This window comes from Mustela lutreola, chromosome 9, assembly GCF_030435805.1.
Source record: "Mustela lutreola isolate mMusLut2 chromosome 9, mMusLut2.pri, whole genome shotgun sequence".
Taxonomy (NCBI): Eukaryota; Metazoa; Chordata; class Mammalia; order Carnivora; family Mustelidae; genus Mustela; species Mustela lutreola.
Window position 1 is genome coordinate 78,383,421 of NC_081298.1, and position 20,097 is coordinate 78,403,517.

Consider the following 20,097-nt stretch of genomic DNA (forward strand, 5'->3'; position numbering starts at 1 on the left):
GAAAGTCTATGCTGACAATGCAGTTTTTGGTGGGGGTGAGGTCTTGGGCCACACAGTATTAGTTTGACCTCTGGAGGGGTTGGAGAATAAGGTCAGTCAGGTGGGCATCAACCATGTCTATAGGACCAAGCTTAATAAGAAACTTTGGATGCCAAAACTTAGCAAGGCATCCTAGTTGACAATATTCCATGTGTTTCGATCACACATTACTGAAAGAAGTTAGCACTGCTCACAACTTCACTGAGAGAAGACAAATGGAAGTTCATGCTTGGAATTCTCCTGGACTCTGCCCCATGTGCCTCTTTTCTCCACTGATTTTAATGTGTATCTTTTCATTGTAATAAACCATAACTATGAATATAAGAGCTTTTAGTGAGTTTGTGGGTCCTTCCAGCAAATTATTGAATGTGAGGGTGGTTGTGACAATCCCCAAACTTGATGTCAGAAGTCATGGTGGGCTTGGAGACTCTCACACCTTGCACTATAGATTTATTTGTTGTGGAAATTAAGCAAGATAAAGATGTCTATAGTGAAAATCCTTGGTGTGTGGAAACTCTTAACTATATTAAAGTTGAAATGTTTGATAAAAGTTAATAATTGTATTTGTTTTGCTCTAGAAGTCTTCCCAAGCATTTTTTAGTTAAGAACTGCTGAATTTTTTAAGGACAAATTATTGGTTTTACTATACATAACTCACATATGAGACTAAAAAATGGCCAAAAGAAGAACTCTAGATCAATCACTAAAACTCCCATTTCTTCAATTAATCCTATTAAAGGTCCTTTAGGCCTAGGAGTAAGAATCACAATTTGTCCTATGTCCAGCACCACTCCCTCATAGACTTCCTTTAACTCTGCCCACCGCTTCCTAAAGAACCCTTTTATTAAATTCTCCTTTCACCCAATTTGGCCACTCTTTCTTGGCTGGATCTGACCAATATAGGGATTGGCACTAAGGTTACATGTGATCACAGAATTTTCTTAACATTGAGCTCTAGGTTATTATTATGAATTGATTCAAGTTGACACTTGAAATGTACTTGTCATTCCTAGATTTGGAATTTAATGATATTTTCCTGGTTTGGGCTTCAACCAAGAAGCATGAAAAATGTGCCTTATTATCAGACACCTCATTGCCCTCTCACTTCTAGTTCACTGAGGAATAACTTCTAATACCTGTTTTACCACTCTACCTGTGACTTCAGTGATGAGCATTTTGGTCCAATATAACTGCTAATATATGACGGCCACCATTATGTCCTGTGGCCCATTGAATTTCTGTATTTGCCAGAACCTCTTTATTTTCCAGTCACTTGTTTCTATATCTCAAATATCCTCAGCGACCAGGCAGGTGATCCAAGAAAGACAGTGGTATAAACAATGGGCAGTTCTAATTTCTGGCACATCAGAGAAAACCCTTATAAAAACCCACTCCTCCATAAAAGACCTGAGAACACTGACAAATATTGTCAAAAGCAACTGTTTCAAAATTCTGAAAATTAACCAAGGGCTTACAACAATAGGAAGAACATTTTTTCAGTAAAAATGACCGAGTCTGTATAAGAACAGTAAACTCTGTGTTGTTTTAACTTGCCCTGTTCCCATCCCACTCTCAAAAAGGATAAAATAATTAGGAATAAGTATAGCAAAAAAAAAAAAAAGTGTAAGACTATTGAAAGATATTAAAGGAGCTCTAAATAAATAAAAAAGTGCATGTTCATGGATTGGAACAAATAATTTTAAACTGGCAACAGTCCCTAAACTGGTTGACAGAGTCAACACAAAATCTTTCAAATCCCAGGTCCTTTTTTGCAGAAATTGGAGCTGATCCTAAAATTTATATGGAGGGGCGCCTGGGTGGCTCAGTGGGTTAAGCCTCTGCCTTTGGCTTGGGTCATGATCTCAGGGTCCTGGAATCAAGTCCCACATCGGGCTCTCTGCTCAATGGGGAGCCTGCCTCCCCCCCATCCCCGCCTCTCTGTCTGCCTCTCTGCCTACTTGTGATCTCTCTCTCTCTCTCTGTCAAATAAATAAATAATCTTTAAAATTCATATGGAAATGCCAGGGGCCCAGAACTGCCAAATAAGTTTGAAAAAGAACAAAGTGGTGGACTCAAACTTCCTGGTTTCAAAATCTACTACAAGGCTACCATGAATCAAGATAGGGTAGTACTGGCATAAAAAGAGACATAAAGAAGGGCATCTGGGTGGCTTTGTCAGTTGAGTGTCTGCCTTTGGCTCAGGTCATGATCCCAGGGTCCTGGAATTGAGTCTCCTGTCAGGCTCCCTGTTTGGCAGGAAGCCTGCTTCTCCCTCTCCTCTCCACTCATGCTCTCCCTCATTATCTCTATTGCTATCTCTGTCTCTCTCTCTCTCAAATAAGGAAATAAAATCTTTTAAAAAATAGACATAAAGATCCATGATTGGACAGTTCAGAAATAAATTCATACACCTATGTTCAATTGATTTTCAACAAGGGTGCCAAAACCATTCAATGGGGGAAAGAACAGTCTTTTCAACAAACAGCTCTAGACAACTAGGTAACCACATGCAGAATGATAAAGTTGGACCCCTTCTCTACATTTAACAAAAATTAACTCAAAATGGATCAGCAACCCAAATGTAAGAGTGAGAACCAAAAAACTCTTAGAAATAAAACATAGGTGTAAATCTTTATCACCTTGGATTAGGCAATGATTTGTATGATGCCAAAACCACAAGAAACGGAAGAAAACATAGGTAAGTTGGACTTTAAAATCTGTGCTCCAGAGAGCACCGTCAAAAAAAAAAGTCAACCCACTGGGGAAAATATTTGCAAATCATTTAAGAGATGTGTATCCAAAACATATAAACCATTCAGAAACGCAACAATTAAAATAATACCAGTTATAGATGGGAAAGGATTTGAATAAACTTTTCTCTAAGGAAGCCATACAAATGGCCAATAAACACATGAAAAGATTCCCAACATCGAGGGACATTACAGAAATGCAAATGGAAACCACGATCAGCAACTGCTTCATAACCCCTTAGGATAGCAAAACCAAAAAAACGACAAGTGTCTTCCAGGATATGGAGCAATTGGAACCCTGATTCATTGCTGGTAGGGTTATAAAATGCTGCAGCCACTATAAAAATAGTCTGGTAGTTCTTCAAAAAGTTAAACATACAACCCAGGAGTCCAACTTGTAGGAAAATACCCAAGAAAATGTAAAACATATATCCACACAAAAACTTACACACCAATGCTCGTATCAGCATTATTCACAATAGGTAGAAAGCAGAAACAAGCCAAATGTACACCAGTTTATAGACGAATTCATGAAACACAGTATACCCATACAATGGAAGATTATACGGCAGTGAGAGCAAACACTGAAAATACATTATGTCAAGTGAAAGAAACCAGACACAAAAGGTTCCAGGTTGTAGGATTCCATGTATAAAAGATGTCCAAAGTAGGCCAATCCATAGAAACCAAAGATCAGTGGTTGCCAGGGGCGGGGCATGGCAGAAGGGGAACGGGAGTGACTGCTAATGGATACAGGGTTTCTTTCTGAGGTGATGAAAATGTTGTGCAATCAGACAGGTGATCAGTGCACAACCTCATAATAAAAACCATTGAATTCTACACTTTAAAACAGCACACTTTATTGCACGTCAATTATAGTTGCCCTTTGAACAACGCAAGGGAACAGGGTGCCCAACCCCCTATGCAGTCTAAAATCCACGTATAGCTTTTGATGCCCCCAAAATCTTAACCAATAGCTTACTGTTGATGGCAGGCTTACTACTAACAAATAGATTAACACATGTTTTGCATGTTATATGTATTATATATTGTATTCTTACAATAAAGTAAGCTGGAGAAAAGAAAATGTTAAGAAAATCATAAGAAAAAGAATTTCCATACTGTACTATAATTATCCACAAAATCTGCATAAAGGTGGAGCCATGTTGTTCAAGGGTCAACAGCATCTCTCAATGAAGTTATTAAAAATGAGACAATGGGCAGTGCTTGAACCTACAGTAAACTATGGAGTCCAGACCCCTTCTCAGGACATCATAATTCAGAAACATTTCAAAGACACAGCTGATCAAATAAATACCAATATTGCTGCCAGACCCAGACCTTAGGCCCCAAGTATGCATCCTCTTTCGAAGCTCTTCATCTCCTCACACCAGCCCTCTTGGAGACATTGTGCTGTAGACTGGGAAGAGGACCAGGCTCAGGGGGTTTCCCTCTGAAATGGGTCATCAGGTTTTGCTATCACGTTCTTTGTCTTCCACATGTAAGACCTGGTCAGCAGAGCACCAAGATCCAGCCCGGGTGCTCCCTTAGCCATGGGGCACCTTTCCCTGGTGCACCCTTCCTCACCTGGGAATCTGGCTGAAACTCTACCCCAGTAGGGCAGTTCTGTCATGTCCAGCCCAACTGTCCTTCCAATCTTTTTGGAAATCTTGAATCCTCTCAGAACCAAATTGCAGCTTCCCCAGGAGCTATACACTCCCTCTAAGGGCCCTAGCTCACTTGTGGTGCTGTGCAGCTTATGCAGAGGACACACAGCTGGCCATGAGAGTCTTCAACCATCAACTGGGTCACAGCACAATATTCCTCTCAGAAGAAGAACTTAAATCCTCAGTTTGCTGAAAAGTAAAATGAAACTGACATAGACAAAATTAATGTAGGTGTGTGTCCATATGACTATCTGAAGTGAAATGATCCTAGATTTACAGATATTTGGACTCATATCACCTAACAGTAATCCCTTCTCAGGAGGCTAAAAAAAATCCTGGAAATCTCTAAGGAGGCAGCTGGCACCAAACCTGAGCCAAATGCTGAAAAATCTGGTTTCTAACCCCAAGGCAGGTCTTAGAACAGGCCATCTCATGTACATAAATATCAGTTTTGTGATCGAAGAACAGTTACATTCAACTGCCTAAGTCCCAGGTGACCTGAACGATCAAATTGGAAACACAAATGTATTTGGAAGGGCTTTAAAATGTATAAAACAACAGACAGATGAGCAGTTTATTTATCTTTGAAGTCCTGATCCTGCGAAAATTTTAATAGACAACCAAAAATGGTTGTTCAAATAACTAGGAAAATTCCTTGGTTACAGTGAAGCACTGTTCTTGAAGGGAGAAAAACGAACACTACTGTGTACATTTATTTTCATATGTCTCTCTATATACAATATATATTACAGGTGACTGGCTGACTCATCCAACACTTGATTTTGGCTCAGGTCTTGATCTCAGAGCCATGGGTTCAAGCCCCTCCTTGGGCTCCAGGAGCCTAAACTTAAAAAAAAAAAAAAAAAAAAAAAAAAAAAAAAAAAAAAAAGTTTTGTTTTTAGGCCACAGGGTAGTTTGTAAATTGAGGTGACACTGACATTTTTCATCACCTGCTAAAAAGAAAATCACAGGCCCAAAACAGAGTCACTTCAGGTTAAGGTCCATGTCAGCAAATCAAGATTCAATACTTAACCTAACTGCACTTTCAACCCCCTAGAGAATGTGACCTTTAACAGACCAACCTGGAGTTTCCTGGTCAGCACAAGGAGGTAACCCCTAAGAGACCCTCTGTGTTCCCCTTAGCAGGGTGACCTTGCCTGAACCAATGCATTCTTTGCTGATAACATCCTTTTTCCTGTTGCCTCTCTGTCCTTAAAAACCTTCTCTGCAGCTCAAAAGAGCTCCTGGGTGAGATGATGCTCAATTCATGAATTATTGAATAAAGCCAATTTGATCTTTAAATTTATGTGGATGAATTTTGTTTTTTAACAACACCAGAGTTGTTAAAGGAACCCACTGCAGGGCGATCTTGTGGGACGTTCCCTTCATCTTGTTTCTAACATTATTGTCCATACATTCACATAGCACAAAACACTGAGTAATTCCATCCTACTTTAGCCCTATATTATATTTCAGTGCTGCCAGCCATCAAAAAGAAAAAAAAAAGAGTGAAATTTACATTTTCAGAGAAAGAAGAGGGAAAGGAAATAAAATTCCCTATCACCCCTGTAAGACTGTAATGGAAATCATGAGATGTCAGTTATAAAAAGTACTTTACATATTCCTTTAACAGTGCATTACAAATATTAGCTGTTACTTTGGTGCTTAAAAAAAAAACAAAAACCTATAAACAAGAGTAGCAAGTTTATTAACTCAAACTTGTTGCCGCCTAGCTGAGGTGATGTTTCGGGTTTGCCATCCAGGATTCCAACCCTAGCATCTGATTTGGGCAGGAACCCAGACAACCTGTGGGACGCACTCAAATCTGTGGGTAGTTCCATCTGGTGGCTCTTCCGACGCTGACCTGGTCAGCTTGAGCTGTGGGAAAAGGTGAAGGAGCCTCGCTAGTCTTCAGAGGAAGAAAGTTCTGTGAAGGAGGCGCCTTGTCTTGTGACTCTGGTGGAGAGGAAGCCTGGGTGGGGGTGGGCTGGGACCCACCAAGGCCAGACAGGGTTCCTGACATTCTTGCGAACTTCCTGGAAGCCTTGAGAGGTGAGCCACAGCCCATGGAGGGACCGGCTGCCAGTCGGCTTTGGCCATCTCCGGGCTGCCTGCCCAGTGAACGGCTTTTATTGTTACCAAATGTCACTCCACCCAAGACAGGATTTTCAAAGATTCCTTAGATGAATGGGAACTTCTGGTTGCTTCTTGTTTTCTGGAGTGTGTTATGACAGGCATTTTATCTGTTTCTCCTTTGTAATTCAGGAAAAATTCCTCGGGGCCTGGAGGGTGCCCTTTAACAGCAGCGGACGTTGGTGTGCCTTCCCAGCTAGTTTCAGGGTCTCTGATGAGTGGGTAGATTCATTTTCTCGCAGATGTGCCAATGTGCTAAGTTGCTCAAGGATGAGGAGGAAGCCTGCCACTATGCTGAATGTTGTCTTGTTTGACTCTGAGCACCCCGCATAGGAAGACAGGTCAGATCGAGATGTGCAAAGTATTGAGCTAGGCCAGAGCGCCCCGGGACTGAAAGACACCCACGAGCCTGCAGGCACGGCCCCTGGGGGCTGATAGTCTTCCCCAGGATGCTGGCTGTCCTTGGATTTTTAGGGAGAAAGCCGGCCTGTCCTTACTCAACACTCCTCCCACAGCTGTCTGGGCCTCTCCTTCTGGCTAGGAAAGGGGACAGGAACATCTGGGCCCCGCATCCGTTCTGGCGCTCTGTCCCCAAGGAGCAAAGGGAACACTAATGTGTCCCATCCTGGTTCCCACTGGCTTTGAGGAAGGGGCTACACCCCTACCCCACCCCAGCCCACACCCATCCCAGAGCAAATGCAACATACAACAGTCTGCAGATTTCAAGCAGGGAGGCGGGTGCCTGAGAGAGTCCCACCTGCCATCACAGTTGTAGGAGTCTCCCTCCTAGTAAATTTCAGACATGCCAATAGTGGGCGAGGGCCGAGGCCACCGCAGAGTCAGCTCCCAGAGGGACGGCATCAGCACCAGAAACGCAGCAACTTGCCAGGAAGCTCATCCCACAGTGTGGGTGAGTGCAGGCGGGGCCTGGGTATGCTTCTGGCTCTCCCTGGGGAGCTGCAGGGCTGCCATGGGAGGAACTGAGCCTGAGGAAGTAACAAGGCAGGTTTCCCATCCCTGCCACTTCCCAGCTGTGTGACTGTGAGAATGTTACCTAAGCTCTCTGGATCACCTAACCTCTCCTTCTTCTGCGACACGAAGAGACTGCAAACACTGCCATCACAGCGTTGGGGGGTAGTCCATGAGATCTTGCAGGTGGAATGTTTGGCAAACATTAGCGCTATGAGTATGAGCTGAGCAGACCGTGTGCCCAGTACTGTGACGTGAACTAAATGTTTCTTAACTAGCATCCTCATCGACACCTTCAAGGAGATGACTGTGACTGCAGTCATTAAAAGGGTTAACAGGTAAAGCAAAAGGGGAAGAGTGGTTAACTAACTTGCCTATGACCAAACGGTTAAGAGATATTAAAACCCACAGAGTCAGACTCAGAGGCTTTTCTCTGATCCTAACAGTTACATTACAAGGAGGGAAACTTCCCCCTGTATGTTCATCCTTGAGGCTTCCTTCCACCGACATAATATTGAATTAGCTACTAAGATCCGAATCATCTATTTGCATCTTGTATTTGTCTTCTTGTTTTTATTCTAACTCATCTTGGTGGTTTTCAAACATGACCTCAAACTTTTTCTCCCACTGAGAGGGGTCTGTGTCCCGTCCCCTTGAATCTGGGTGGCCTCCTGAATGTTAGGACTGATAGACCAAGGCAGAAGCGATGACATCAGGCTTCCGAGGCTAAAAGCCGTGGTTCACTAGTACCCTAAGCCAGCATGGAAGAGGTAAGACTTCCCAGAAGCTACCACACAGGGAAGGCCAGGCATAGACTTTCCAATCAGTGGTCCTAGCTGAGTCCAGCCCACAGATTTTTTTCCCATGGAGAAACTAGATACAGGAGTGAAAAAGTCAGCATGTAAGCAGCTCCTGCCAGTCTCATTTCTTTCCAGCAGAGGCTCCAGACTGCAGAGGAGAGGTGAACCGTGCCCACTGCATCATACAATGGTTATTATCATTGGCCACTACGTTTGGGGTTTGTTTATTGTCTTGTAGTAGATAACTGGAACACTCAGTGTGTCCCAAATGAGACACTGATGTATCTATGTCCCCCCTTGCAAATTTCTGCCTGTAAGTTAATGGCATCCTAGGTCAACTGCTGGGTCAGAAACTGTCATGTTCCATCTCCCATCAGTCACCAAATTCTAGTTCTTCCATCTGTCTCCTGTTTCCTAGTTCCACTGCCTCTGCCTTCCTCAGTTCACTACCACAGCACTCCACTATCTCCAGGCAACGGTCTCCTAACTGGCCTGTCAGCCTCAGTTTCTCATACCCTGTTCACTGATTTCATTCACTGGTCTCTGCAGGTTCCCCTCAGTCTCATCAGTCTTAGCCTGGTGGAAAACTCTCTAAAGGCTCCTCCTTGCCATCAGAAAGACTTCCAAGGCCTCCTTGGTATGGCAGCCTCCCTCCAGCCAGCCACACCTCCAACCTGATGCCCTGTGCTCACACATGGAGCTACTCATTCTTTCCAGAACATTCCAGAAACATTCATGCTTCTGAGCCTTTATCCATGCTGTTCCCTCTGTCTGGACTGCCTACCTTCATTCGTCTCCCATTTCAGACTCTCTGAAGCTTCACCTCCACGAACCCTCAGAAAGAAAAACTGTTCCCAGTAGAATATCCCATTGTTCCCTGGATGCATGTCACTTCTGTAGCACTAACTTGTCTGTCTCTATTCTCTGCGTCTCCAGTGTCTACTGTGTTGCCTTCCTGGCATACAAGCTGTACTCTATCAACGCTTCTGGGATTTCCACTGCTGCTACCCTAATTCAGAGAATAATCTTCACCCTAATATAATTTGTCTTCTTAAAGTACAGCTGCCCACCGGTCATCCCCCGCCCCTGTCAAAAATGTAGGTGTCGCCCCCACACTGAATGAAGACATCATGTGGTACAGCATCTGTGATCCATGCCTTTGGACTGAAGGAGTCCTGGGGTCAGGCCAACCAGTTGAAGTCACCCAGGAAGTTGGACAGATTAGCATATTGCCCACCTCTGTGCTGCTTCTGACCCAGTCTTCCTCTGTACCCAGATGCTCGCCAGCATGGCATGGTCTTCAGTTTTTGGATTTCGACTCATATATTTATCTTCATAACAGTCTCTTTCCCTTGGACAAACTTTATTCTTTGATTTTGCCTTTGAATCTCCACCGTAGGGCTCAGGAATGACCAGGAGGCAGGAGGTAATCTTCATTTCTGGATGTTCAAAAGCAAGTGCGCTTTCTTTCTTGCCCATCACCAAAGCAACAGAGAGTAGACACAGAAGATCAGGGACACAGTGTCCCGCCCCCTTTCCAGTCACTGTCCACTGCGTTTTACTGTGCGACATCCTCCTGCCATAGTGCTTTCTCTCTTCTACTCCATGCCCTCCAGAGTAACTGCTGTTGCCGTTCTAGTGGAGTGCCCTTTGCTCTGCAGTTACTTTTCATTTATAAATATTTTATTAAATTTAAGATAATCTATGTCTTGTGGTTACAATGCATATATTGTAGAGATGCGAATACAAAGATGGGATGCAAGGAGCAGGGTGATTCGAAAGTGACCCAGATGCTCTTTCTGAGCATCATGGACAATCAGGGGGTCTCTGTCTTCTACCGGCGGGAGGACTGAGCCTACACTCAGCTCCCTGCAGGACTAGGAGCTTCCTTCTTTCTGAGAGCAGAGCCTGTAGCTTTCCATAGTTCCTGAGGTGTCCAAGTTCTAGAGTTGCCATTCCCAAACAAGTCCTGAAAACAGCTGAAATCCCTAATCCAGACTACATCGTACAGGCATCACAACCTCATGCTGTCATGCTTCACCCATAAAACAGAGACCCACAGTTGGGGAGGGATCTCTCTGCTGGAGCGCCAAATGTGAAACCAGCAGTGACCTCACCTCAGCAGACTGGGAGGATCAGGGGGATTGGTACCTTTTTTTTTTTTTTTAAAGTAAAATCCACAGAACATAAAATTTGTTTTGACTGTTTAAAAATGTACAGTTCCCTGGGTTTCAGTACATTCACAATGCTGTGTGGTCATCACCACTATGGTAAGAACACTAAAATGGTCTAATTCTAGAACAATTTCATCACACACACACCCCCCCGCAAAAAAACCCTATACCCATTAACCTCTACAGTTGTTCTTACAGATGGAATCCTAAAATGCTGCAAATGGAAGTCTTTCCTTTTCTCTGGTTCTATTATGAGATATTTCAAGCAATTACATACCCATGCACTGGAAGTCCTATTTAAAACGAGCTGTTCTGAGCAATGAAATTAGAGTTATCTGGTTAAAGAATGACATTTCATAATTATTTAGATATTCATAGTTCTTTGGTTATTGATGGCATTTAAAGAAAAACTATCTAGAGCAAAAGGAGCATAAAGATTTTGATATTTTAAGTAAAGTTAAAATAATGCTTACAGAACCAGGAAACATACCCCAAGTTTCTTAGGGAATAATTAATTCCTTCCAAAATTACAGCATAATTGGTCTCTACATTTAAAGAACTTAAACATCAGATTTCTAATCCTTTCCTGTTTACTTATAAAATACAAACAGAACGAGCAAGTGTTAAATTTCAGCTCCAGAGCAAATGATGAAATGTACATGTCAAGACACCTTTCCTGCTTCCTGTAGGGCTCCGTTATTCCACTGCTGTGTGTCTGCCGTGCATAGAACTCTCAGTGTTGCTTTCTACCCTTCACTGGCCTTAGTGGTCTATGAAAAGCATTTATTAAACTTATTGGAAATATATTTTCTTTGTTTTGCTTTTGTACATAATATCTAGTAAAGTATTTTTTTAAATGTTGGCTGTCTTTCTAGGACACTTGTCAAACTTTCAAGGTTTCTTTTTTTCAAGTCTTTCTAATTACCTGGTCAGCATCTCAGAATATCTATACCACCCTATGACCAGAGGCTACAGAACTAAGGAACAGATCAGATTTATCTACAAGAGAATGCAAAATGAAAATACGGCCCCAAATAGAACTTTAATAAGGTTTGAAAAAAATAAATGGAAAAGCGAGAAAATATTTGTGTCACTACAAATATTAATATCCCTAATATGTGAGGTTATTAAATGTTCTATATAAAGAGCTCATATAAGTCCGATTAAGTCAATATAAATTAGTAAGAAAGTGGACAAAGGGCATGAACAGGCAATTCAAAGAAAAAAACAGTGTGAAGCTCACGCAAAAGTGTCACAGTTTTGTGAATGGCCAAGTGTTCTTTTGATGTAAGGAGTCTATACTACTCCCCTTACTAATAATACTCCAGCAGACTTTCTGTTGATCTCCAGCCTCCTGGCCCAGTCTCTAGTGGAAAGATAGCACATTGGCTTACGGAAGGTATTCTTTAGTCTTTGTGGACTATTTATTTCTTACAGAGGGAATTCATGACACCTGTGTGGATGGTGCCCAGTGGTGCATTGGTAAATGTTTAACAATGAGCTCTCCTGGAGAAACTACCCCCTGGCTTGTCTTATGTATCAATTTCCTTAGTGTCGTTGCAACTTCTAACACTGAGTTCAAGTTACCAGCAAAAGGACACTGAATATTGGGAAAACATGCACACACACAATAACATACCATCGTATACTATTTCTACCTCAAGAGAAGAGGTAATGGTGAAGTGTAGTAAAATCATTAGGAAATGAGCTGCACTTGTGACATCTGTTTTTTTTTTTAATATTTTATTTATTTATTTGACACAGAGAGAGAGAGATCACAAGTAGGCAGAGAGGCAGGCAGAGAGAGAGGGAGAAGCAGGCTCCTCGCTGAGCAGAGAGCCCCATGCGGGGCTCAATCCCAGGACCCTGAGATCATGACCTGAGCCGAAGGTAGAGGCTTAACCCACTGAGCCACCCAGGCGCCCCGACATTTGTTTTTAATAGGTTATTTAATCATAGATGTCTATAGCTGAGCATCTAATAAGGGCCGAGTTCAGGAGCATCCTCACAAAATTCCTGAAAATTTAACAGCTGGCTCTTGCAAGCCAGTACAAACTGCATGCCCCAAGACTTCCACAGTGCAAGATGTTACAGATATTCTTTCGCCTAGAAAAAAATCACAGTCTTTTATTTCCTTAATGGATATCTAGATCTCCCTATGTTTTGGACAACCCATGTGTCTATATGTTGACAAGTCAGTGTCTATGCTGATGCATGTGTCTGTATTCACAGCTCCCTGGGCTTGGGACTAGAGTTGACCGCCCAGTAGATAAGGAAAGGCACAGACCCTGGAGTCAAATAAACCAGTACTGTTCTGCACAAATGTACCATTTGATTAATCATTAGCTCTTAATTTAATGATTTAATATTACCTATGTAATCAAAAGGAGAGATACAGCGGGTAGAGAACATTGTTAAACCTAAAGCAGTTGGGAGGTTTAAGGGCTGCTGTCTGCGCAACACTGGGCATCTAACAGGAGCGTTATCCTCCTTAGCACCCTTTCTCTTCTGCCAGCATCTCCACAGATCCCAGGTAAAGCACTGGGGCTATTTAGAGAGACCTGCAGAGCCAGGCAGCGTCAGGACACGGCAGGCTGATCCGGACCCCTTTTCATTTTACCTGATTTGGAAATCAGGTTGGGAGAAACATTGACTTTATCATTCTGGTGCCTGGCAACGGTTGGCTGCTTCATCTCCAAGGCGAGCTGCCGTTGTGGGGCAGACTCTACAGATAGAGCCGACCTAGGTTTGTGGGAGTAATAGTTCTCTGGGTCACCTAGCATGACCAGTGCTCCTCGTTCTTGGGAGTAATCCAGCCTCATAGATCTTTGCAGCCAGAAGAGCTAACCTAGGGTGTTAGGCCTGCTTCTCAGTGAGCCTGAACAGTTTATACAAAGTATTTCAACAGAAAAACTGTGTATCACAGCAATTTGAATTCTTCCCTAACTGAAAAAATCACATGCTTTGTATGCGTAAATGGACTTTTTTTTTTTTTAGAACGTCAGACATTCATTCTAAAATGTGTTTCAGAAAATACAGAGATGAATTTATTTTTAAAAAATTGTCTAGAATAGAAGAATACAAGAGTTCTCAGTTTCCCCAGGAAACAGTATAACCAACAATGAAGGGCAGAGGTGCTGATTTGAACAATGATGACAAAACTTAGTAACACATCAAAAAACAGGATGTGTGGTAGGATATGTAAGGGATACGTAAGGATTCACCAAATAATAAATAAAAAGGAAGTACTTGATGCAGGGGAAAGGCTGGAATGCCCTCTACTCACTCTAGCTGTCCAAATCAAATGCTGTTTTAAATCCCAGCCTGGGTCGCAAAGCCTCCAGTAACTGGCTCTTGGACGCCCAGCCCCTGAACTCCCACAGCTCCAGAAAGTTTATCTCTCCTGCTCACTTTCTTCCTTTGTCACATTCTGTACTGCCATCTTTGCAGATGGTTAGACTGTCCTGTTTTAACATCTTCTGGCTTGGAGGGCAGAGAGCGGGTACTTTCATTAAGCTTCTTATAATAGGCAGTGAACAGGCACTACAGATTTGGGCAAACTCAGCTTCTGTGGGGCCCACTGTCTCTCCCTGGCCTTACCCAAGGGGCTCACAGTGATTCCACTTACAAATGAAGCTTTTGCTATAAATGTGGCTGACGGGCCTGGGGTCAGTGTGATAGGCATCTCTGAAAAGTGATGAGACTATCCCCCAATAACCCCTCCTCATTCCCTGCATAATAAAAAATGCCAGAAAGCAACCCTTGGTGTTGACTTGAGACCTTATCCTTTGATGTCTAGGTTTCTCTAGTTCTTATCTCCTCCAGGAGAGTGTTTTCAGATGTAGGATTATTGGATTGCCTCTTCAGATCTCCTGTGGTCCTGGGGAAATATGCAGATTCCCGGACCCACACACGGAAGGCTGTTGGACCAGATTCTTAGGTGGGAGGCAAGGCCTACCTCTCCCATGTGACTCCTATGTACTCTCAAGTTTAAGGATCTCTTACAGAGAAGAGGAGGGAGAGAGGAGAGAAAAGCATGTTCAGTGGCTCCCATAGCACACACACCCCCCCCCCACCCCGGATTCTCACACCACTAAAGGTCAATTTTGTCATTCTCTTTCAGAAAGGAGTCTCAGACACTGATGTGTGTGGATAAGACAAATGGCCAAAGGCCCCCCAGTGAATTAGTGCTCAGACTGGATCCAGATTGGATGCAGATCTAGCTGGCCCCATGTCTTCATTTCTTTCCATGACGTTCCACTGCTCTCCCTACTGCTACCCAGGGCACCTCTCTATTCGCAGGCATCTGAGATCCTGGGTTCCTGTTGATACTTTTATGTTGACCAAGAGGACTTCTGAGATGCTACTCCTACTCTACGGGTCATTTTCCTGAAGAGTGCAAAGCTCAAAAAGCTCCTGGAAATTTCTCATCTACCTATAAGCTCTCCGCCAACTACAATATGACATGGGTTGGGTATGAATCCCCCACACCTGCCCTACACACACACACACACACACACACACACACACGCACGCACACACGCACTCTACCTCTCTCTCATTCCTGAGCTTTATGGGACAGACAGTCCATACAGACGCATGCTACCATGGGAACGTGGGTATAGAATATGTAGCTGGTTTTCCTCTTTCTTGTACAGATATTTTCAAAACAGTGTTTCTGTGGTGATATCTTTTTTAGTCTCCTTGTTTCCTTGACTACATGATGAAAGCCTCTAAATGCTTTTTAGTAGATCTTTCTCTACTGAGCTTGGTGACTGAAGGAGCATTCCTAGTCTCGATTCGAAGTCTATTGTATTAATTATATCATTCATCTATTTGCAACTGAATCTCAGGATATGCTTGCATAAAACAACTTCCTGCCCAAGAACTTAGGAGCACATTCTTCCCTCTACTCCAGCAGCTCGAGTACTTCTCCTGCTGGTGTTGCCCTGTCCCTCTCTGTTCAAATCTTTCTCTGCCATCTCTCTTTCAGACCCAGGTGTGATTTTGGATCTCTGTACCTATGTTCGTACTGGTTCTAATGTGAGGTTCTACTCCAATTTCTAATTGAGCCCTCTCTGATTTTGAGCAAGTTGCTAAAACTCTAAGACTATTTCTTTATTCACCATAAAGAGTGTCCGTTGATCACTGGAGCTACCATTTGCTGCCCTAAGTATTTTATACATGTTTTCTCATATCTTCCTAGCACCCGTTAAAAGGGATACCATTGTTCCCACTGTACAGATGAAGAAACTGAGACTGATAGAGACTGAAGTGCCCAGAGGGACACAGTTAATGATGATCCAAGAAGGAATTAGAACCTGTGAAAGGAAAAGTCCTTTCCTTTTTTTGGTGAAGTTTTCCACCACTGTTGTACTTAATTCTGTGACCAGGTTCCCCACACCAACCAGTTCTCCAAAACCAGCTGGGCAGTCTGTCCAACCTGCTTCTGACACAATCCACCTGGAGTTAGCATTCAGCTCCCACAAGGGCCCCAATCCACAAGACTCTCACTCCATCCAGATGCCAATTGCATATCCCACATTATCACCTACATCTCTAATCATCTCCTCGGGGTTGGTAATTTGTAAGAGTGGCTCACACAACTCAGGGAAACACATTTACCAGTTTATTATAAAAGCTCTAGTGAAGGATGTAGACTAACAACCAGAAGAAGAGATACACAGGGCAAGGTCCGGAAGGGTCCTTAGCACAAGAACTTCTCTTTCCCGTGGAGCTGGGGTGCACCACATGCTAGCATGTGGTTGTGTTCCCCAGCCAGGAAGCGCTATGAATTGATACTTTGGGGATTTTTATGGAACTCAATCTTTAGCCCTTCACTGAAAGTTGTAAGGAGTGGGCTGAGAATGCCAACCCTCTAATCACATGGCTGGTTCTCCTCACCCTTGGGTCTTTCCAAAATTCACTTCATTAAATAAAATTAACTGAAGTGTGGTTGAAAGGAGCTTCTTCTAAATAATCAGACACTCCTTTCACCTTTATCTCATTGTATCACTTAAGAAATTCCCAGGGCTTCAGGAGCTCTGTGCCCAATATATATTTGGTCCACAAATTCTGTGATACCCCTCCTTTCAAGAACTACAGCTGAATTCCACTTCTCTTGATGTGGGTTGAACTTAGTGACCCTCTTCTAATGGCAGCATGTGGGTTCTGAAACTAGATCATAAAAGGCATTAGAGTTTCCTCCTTGCTCTCCCTCTCAGATCACTGGCTCTGGGGGAAGCCAGCTACCATGTTGTAGTAACACTCAAACAGCCCAGTGGAGAGGTCCACATGGCAAGAAACCGAGGCCTCCTGCCAACAGCCAGCAAAGAACTGAGATGGTCTGCCAACAGCCGTGTGAATGAGCCCTCTTGGAAGAGGGATCCTCCTATCTCATTCAAGCCTTCAGATGACTGCAGTCCAGCCAAATCAGAATTCCAGCCTCAGGAGAAACCCAAAGCTAGAGCCACCTGGCTAAGCCTCCATAGAATTTCTGACCCACAGAAACTGAGAGTGGTTTTAAGCAGCTACGTTTGAGGACCTTTGTGTCACAATGATAGCTAATGGAAAGACAGGGCTCGGTACAAGATGTCCCAAGCACTAGTAAACTCATACTCTTTTTCCCTACTTAGGTACCTTGAAGTCAAGGATTCTGAAGCTCTAGAAGGCTATACATGGAAGGAGGTAGGATCCTGGGTCACTGGAAGCAGAGGTAGTCTAGGAAGCCATCCCTTTTGTGTTCAACCACAGGCACAGGACTTGTTAGAGAAGCTAGTGCTTCTCACTCTGCAAATATGTTCTCCTTCTGACTCCTCCTAGCATTTACTGTTCTTGCCCACAATGCTTATAATTATTCGCCATTTTTCCATGAACATCAAACTAGTGGTTAGAAGATCCTAGGCAGTATGTGCTTCGCCAGCATGTGTCCATTAATCCTCCTCATTTCTCAGATGTGGAATCTGAGACAGAATGGGGAAGGGACTTGCTCCAAGATCACATGGCTCTGAAGAGGCAAAGCTGTTAAGTGCTCTGAGTCAAACTCAGAGCTCTCGGCCTCTCTGACCTGTCCCCTCCCGGGGATCCCTGTATCCCACACAGGGCCGGACAGTCTCTTGCATTCAGTTGTTTAATCCATGTCTGTGACTGCATGAATATGTGAACGAACAAATGGTAATATATTAAGAAGGGAAAGGTCATGGAAGTTCACCCATCGTCCAAAAATTCTGTTGTCCTGAATCTTGTTTTCCTCGTACAAATGCCCCCTTTTATTTGTATGCATCTGAACTTTAGGGAGTTAGCAGCTAGAACACATAAAGAGATTCATTCACTGGAGGAAAATCAGGCTTCGAGAATACTAGGAGATTCTTTGTAAAGTCTACAGCTTTAGATCAAGAGCCCAAAGTGCTTCAGGACATCAAACAAATTCAGGACTTTCTGAAGAGCCGACTCATTAAGGCGAGTCACTGTAATCCACAGGCACCTTTAAGGAGAGGACAGGAACTACTGTACTGGGGGGGGGGGGTGCCCAGTTCTCTAGAAACCTGTGTCCATTCACAGGTCCTGGCGGGGGGAACCTTGGCGTGATGACAAAGGCCGAATTGTTCTCTTCAGAACAACACGCTAATGCAGTGAAAGAGTGGGTGCCCTGTGTACCAAGGAAGAAAGGCCGTAAATGAGTCCCTGGCACCGACACAGCAGGTCAGCCTTAACAAAGATGGGGACGGCACTCCCTGCCAGGACCAGTCTCTTCAAGCCTGCTCGAGAGTGAAACCCTATCAGATTTAAACTACAGCAGCTCCATTTCTCAAGTACGCAGCCAGGGCAGCCTGGGAAAAAGAAGACGATCCCTTCCTAGGGAGGGGAGATAAGTAATGAATAGTCTCAAAGTCCTGCTCTTTCTGATGTATTCGGAATTGGCATTAGCGTTGAGTCACTGCCCTGTTTCCAAGTTCACACCTGTATCTGTTCCAATCCCCTCAAGAAGACCTTAAACCTTCCTGGTTGTAAACCTTCTTTTTCCTGAAATAAAAAATGTTTAAAGTGGTTAGGTCTGGGGAGAGTTAGGGGGATCAGGGAGGGGAGAGACATGGGTTTTCCATTTTTACCTTCTTGAATTCGCATTTTATTGCGTGTACTTACTCATTTTACTTCTGTAAATGTTAGAGTCCACCTTGGTGAGGATTTTACTATCTGGGTCTTCATTTTCCCGTTATTCTGTTTCAGAGAATTAATATTGTATTTTTCTCAGCTTTTTAACTACTAATCTCTGACCTAAAACAACATTTCCTGTTCCCATAAACAAAAACCTTGCTTCCCAGAGAAGAGTCTGTTCACTGTGTGTTCCTCAGAGCAGAATATTACAAAACACCTTCACTGAACAACAAGAAAAATGGGTTATGGGTTTTTCTGTAATTTTAGTACTGTTTAAGATGGTGTGACCACATACTACTCTTTTACTAAGAGCCATGGTTTCTAACTCATAGTGATTTTTCCCCTCAAAGGGCATTTGGCAATCCCTAAACATTTTTGGTTGTCTAAGTAGGGGGATGTGTCCTACCAGCCCCCAGACAGGCTGCTAAATGCCCCCCAGTGCAGGGAAGTCCCTGAAACAAAGAATTATCGAGTCCAAAATGCCAATAGTATTCACGTTGAAAAAACCTCATTTGTTGACTCCATTGTGTAATATGTAGAAATCAAACTTAAACTTGTGCTCAAGGAACAAGCGATTCAAAGGGAGGGGAACCCTCTCCTAATTATTTGGATTTCACAGCAAGTGTGAGGTTGAGATTGGCCAGGTTCGGGAGCAGAAGTTTGTGTCCGTTCTTCCCAGATATACTAGGTACTTGATAAATGCTTCGAAATGGAATTGAAACTCTCCTTTAGTCTTTATTCATTTATGAAGTAGTTGTTGAATCTCTGTTACGTTATCAGGTAGACACAGATAGTAAAAGTCTGTCCAGCTATAAGTACATCAATTCTTAATAAAAACAGAAGTGCCCAGGTCATTTCTAAATATCACAATCAACATTTTGGCCAGGATAGGTCTTGGGAGTACTAAGATGAAATGAGAATGACCATGAACCGTTCAGCAATTTTATATATTAAAAGTGCATAGGATTAATTTCTACTATGGCTGATTTCATCATAGAGTAATTATAAATAAACTCTTATCCTTTGGGGAGAATCTTGTTATCAACGGGCACCAATCAAGGGGGCTAAATGAATCAAATAAGAATTTAGGCCCAGAACACATACAAAGAGAACTTCTGGTACTTTCGCTTTGTATTCCTGACCAGTCCCCACCCTAACCCGTTGTCTCAGGACAGGAGGTACTCCTGGACTTCCCTCCACAGCTAGAATAGCCGGAAGGATGTGAGTGTGTGGTCCCAGGGGCTGGACTTGGCTCCTCACTCAGAATGGGGTCATTAGGAAAGTTCCCAAAGTCTCCCTCCCTAACCAATCATGAATCCACAATTGAATTCTCCCCCCATCAAAGTAAGCCTCCTAAAAATATTTTCCCTTAAACTTAAAGAAACCCCATTAGGATGGATTCTCTCAGAAG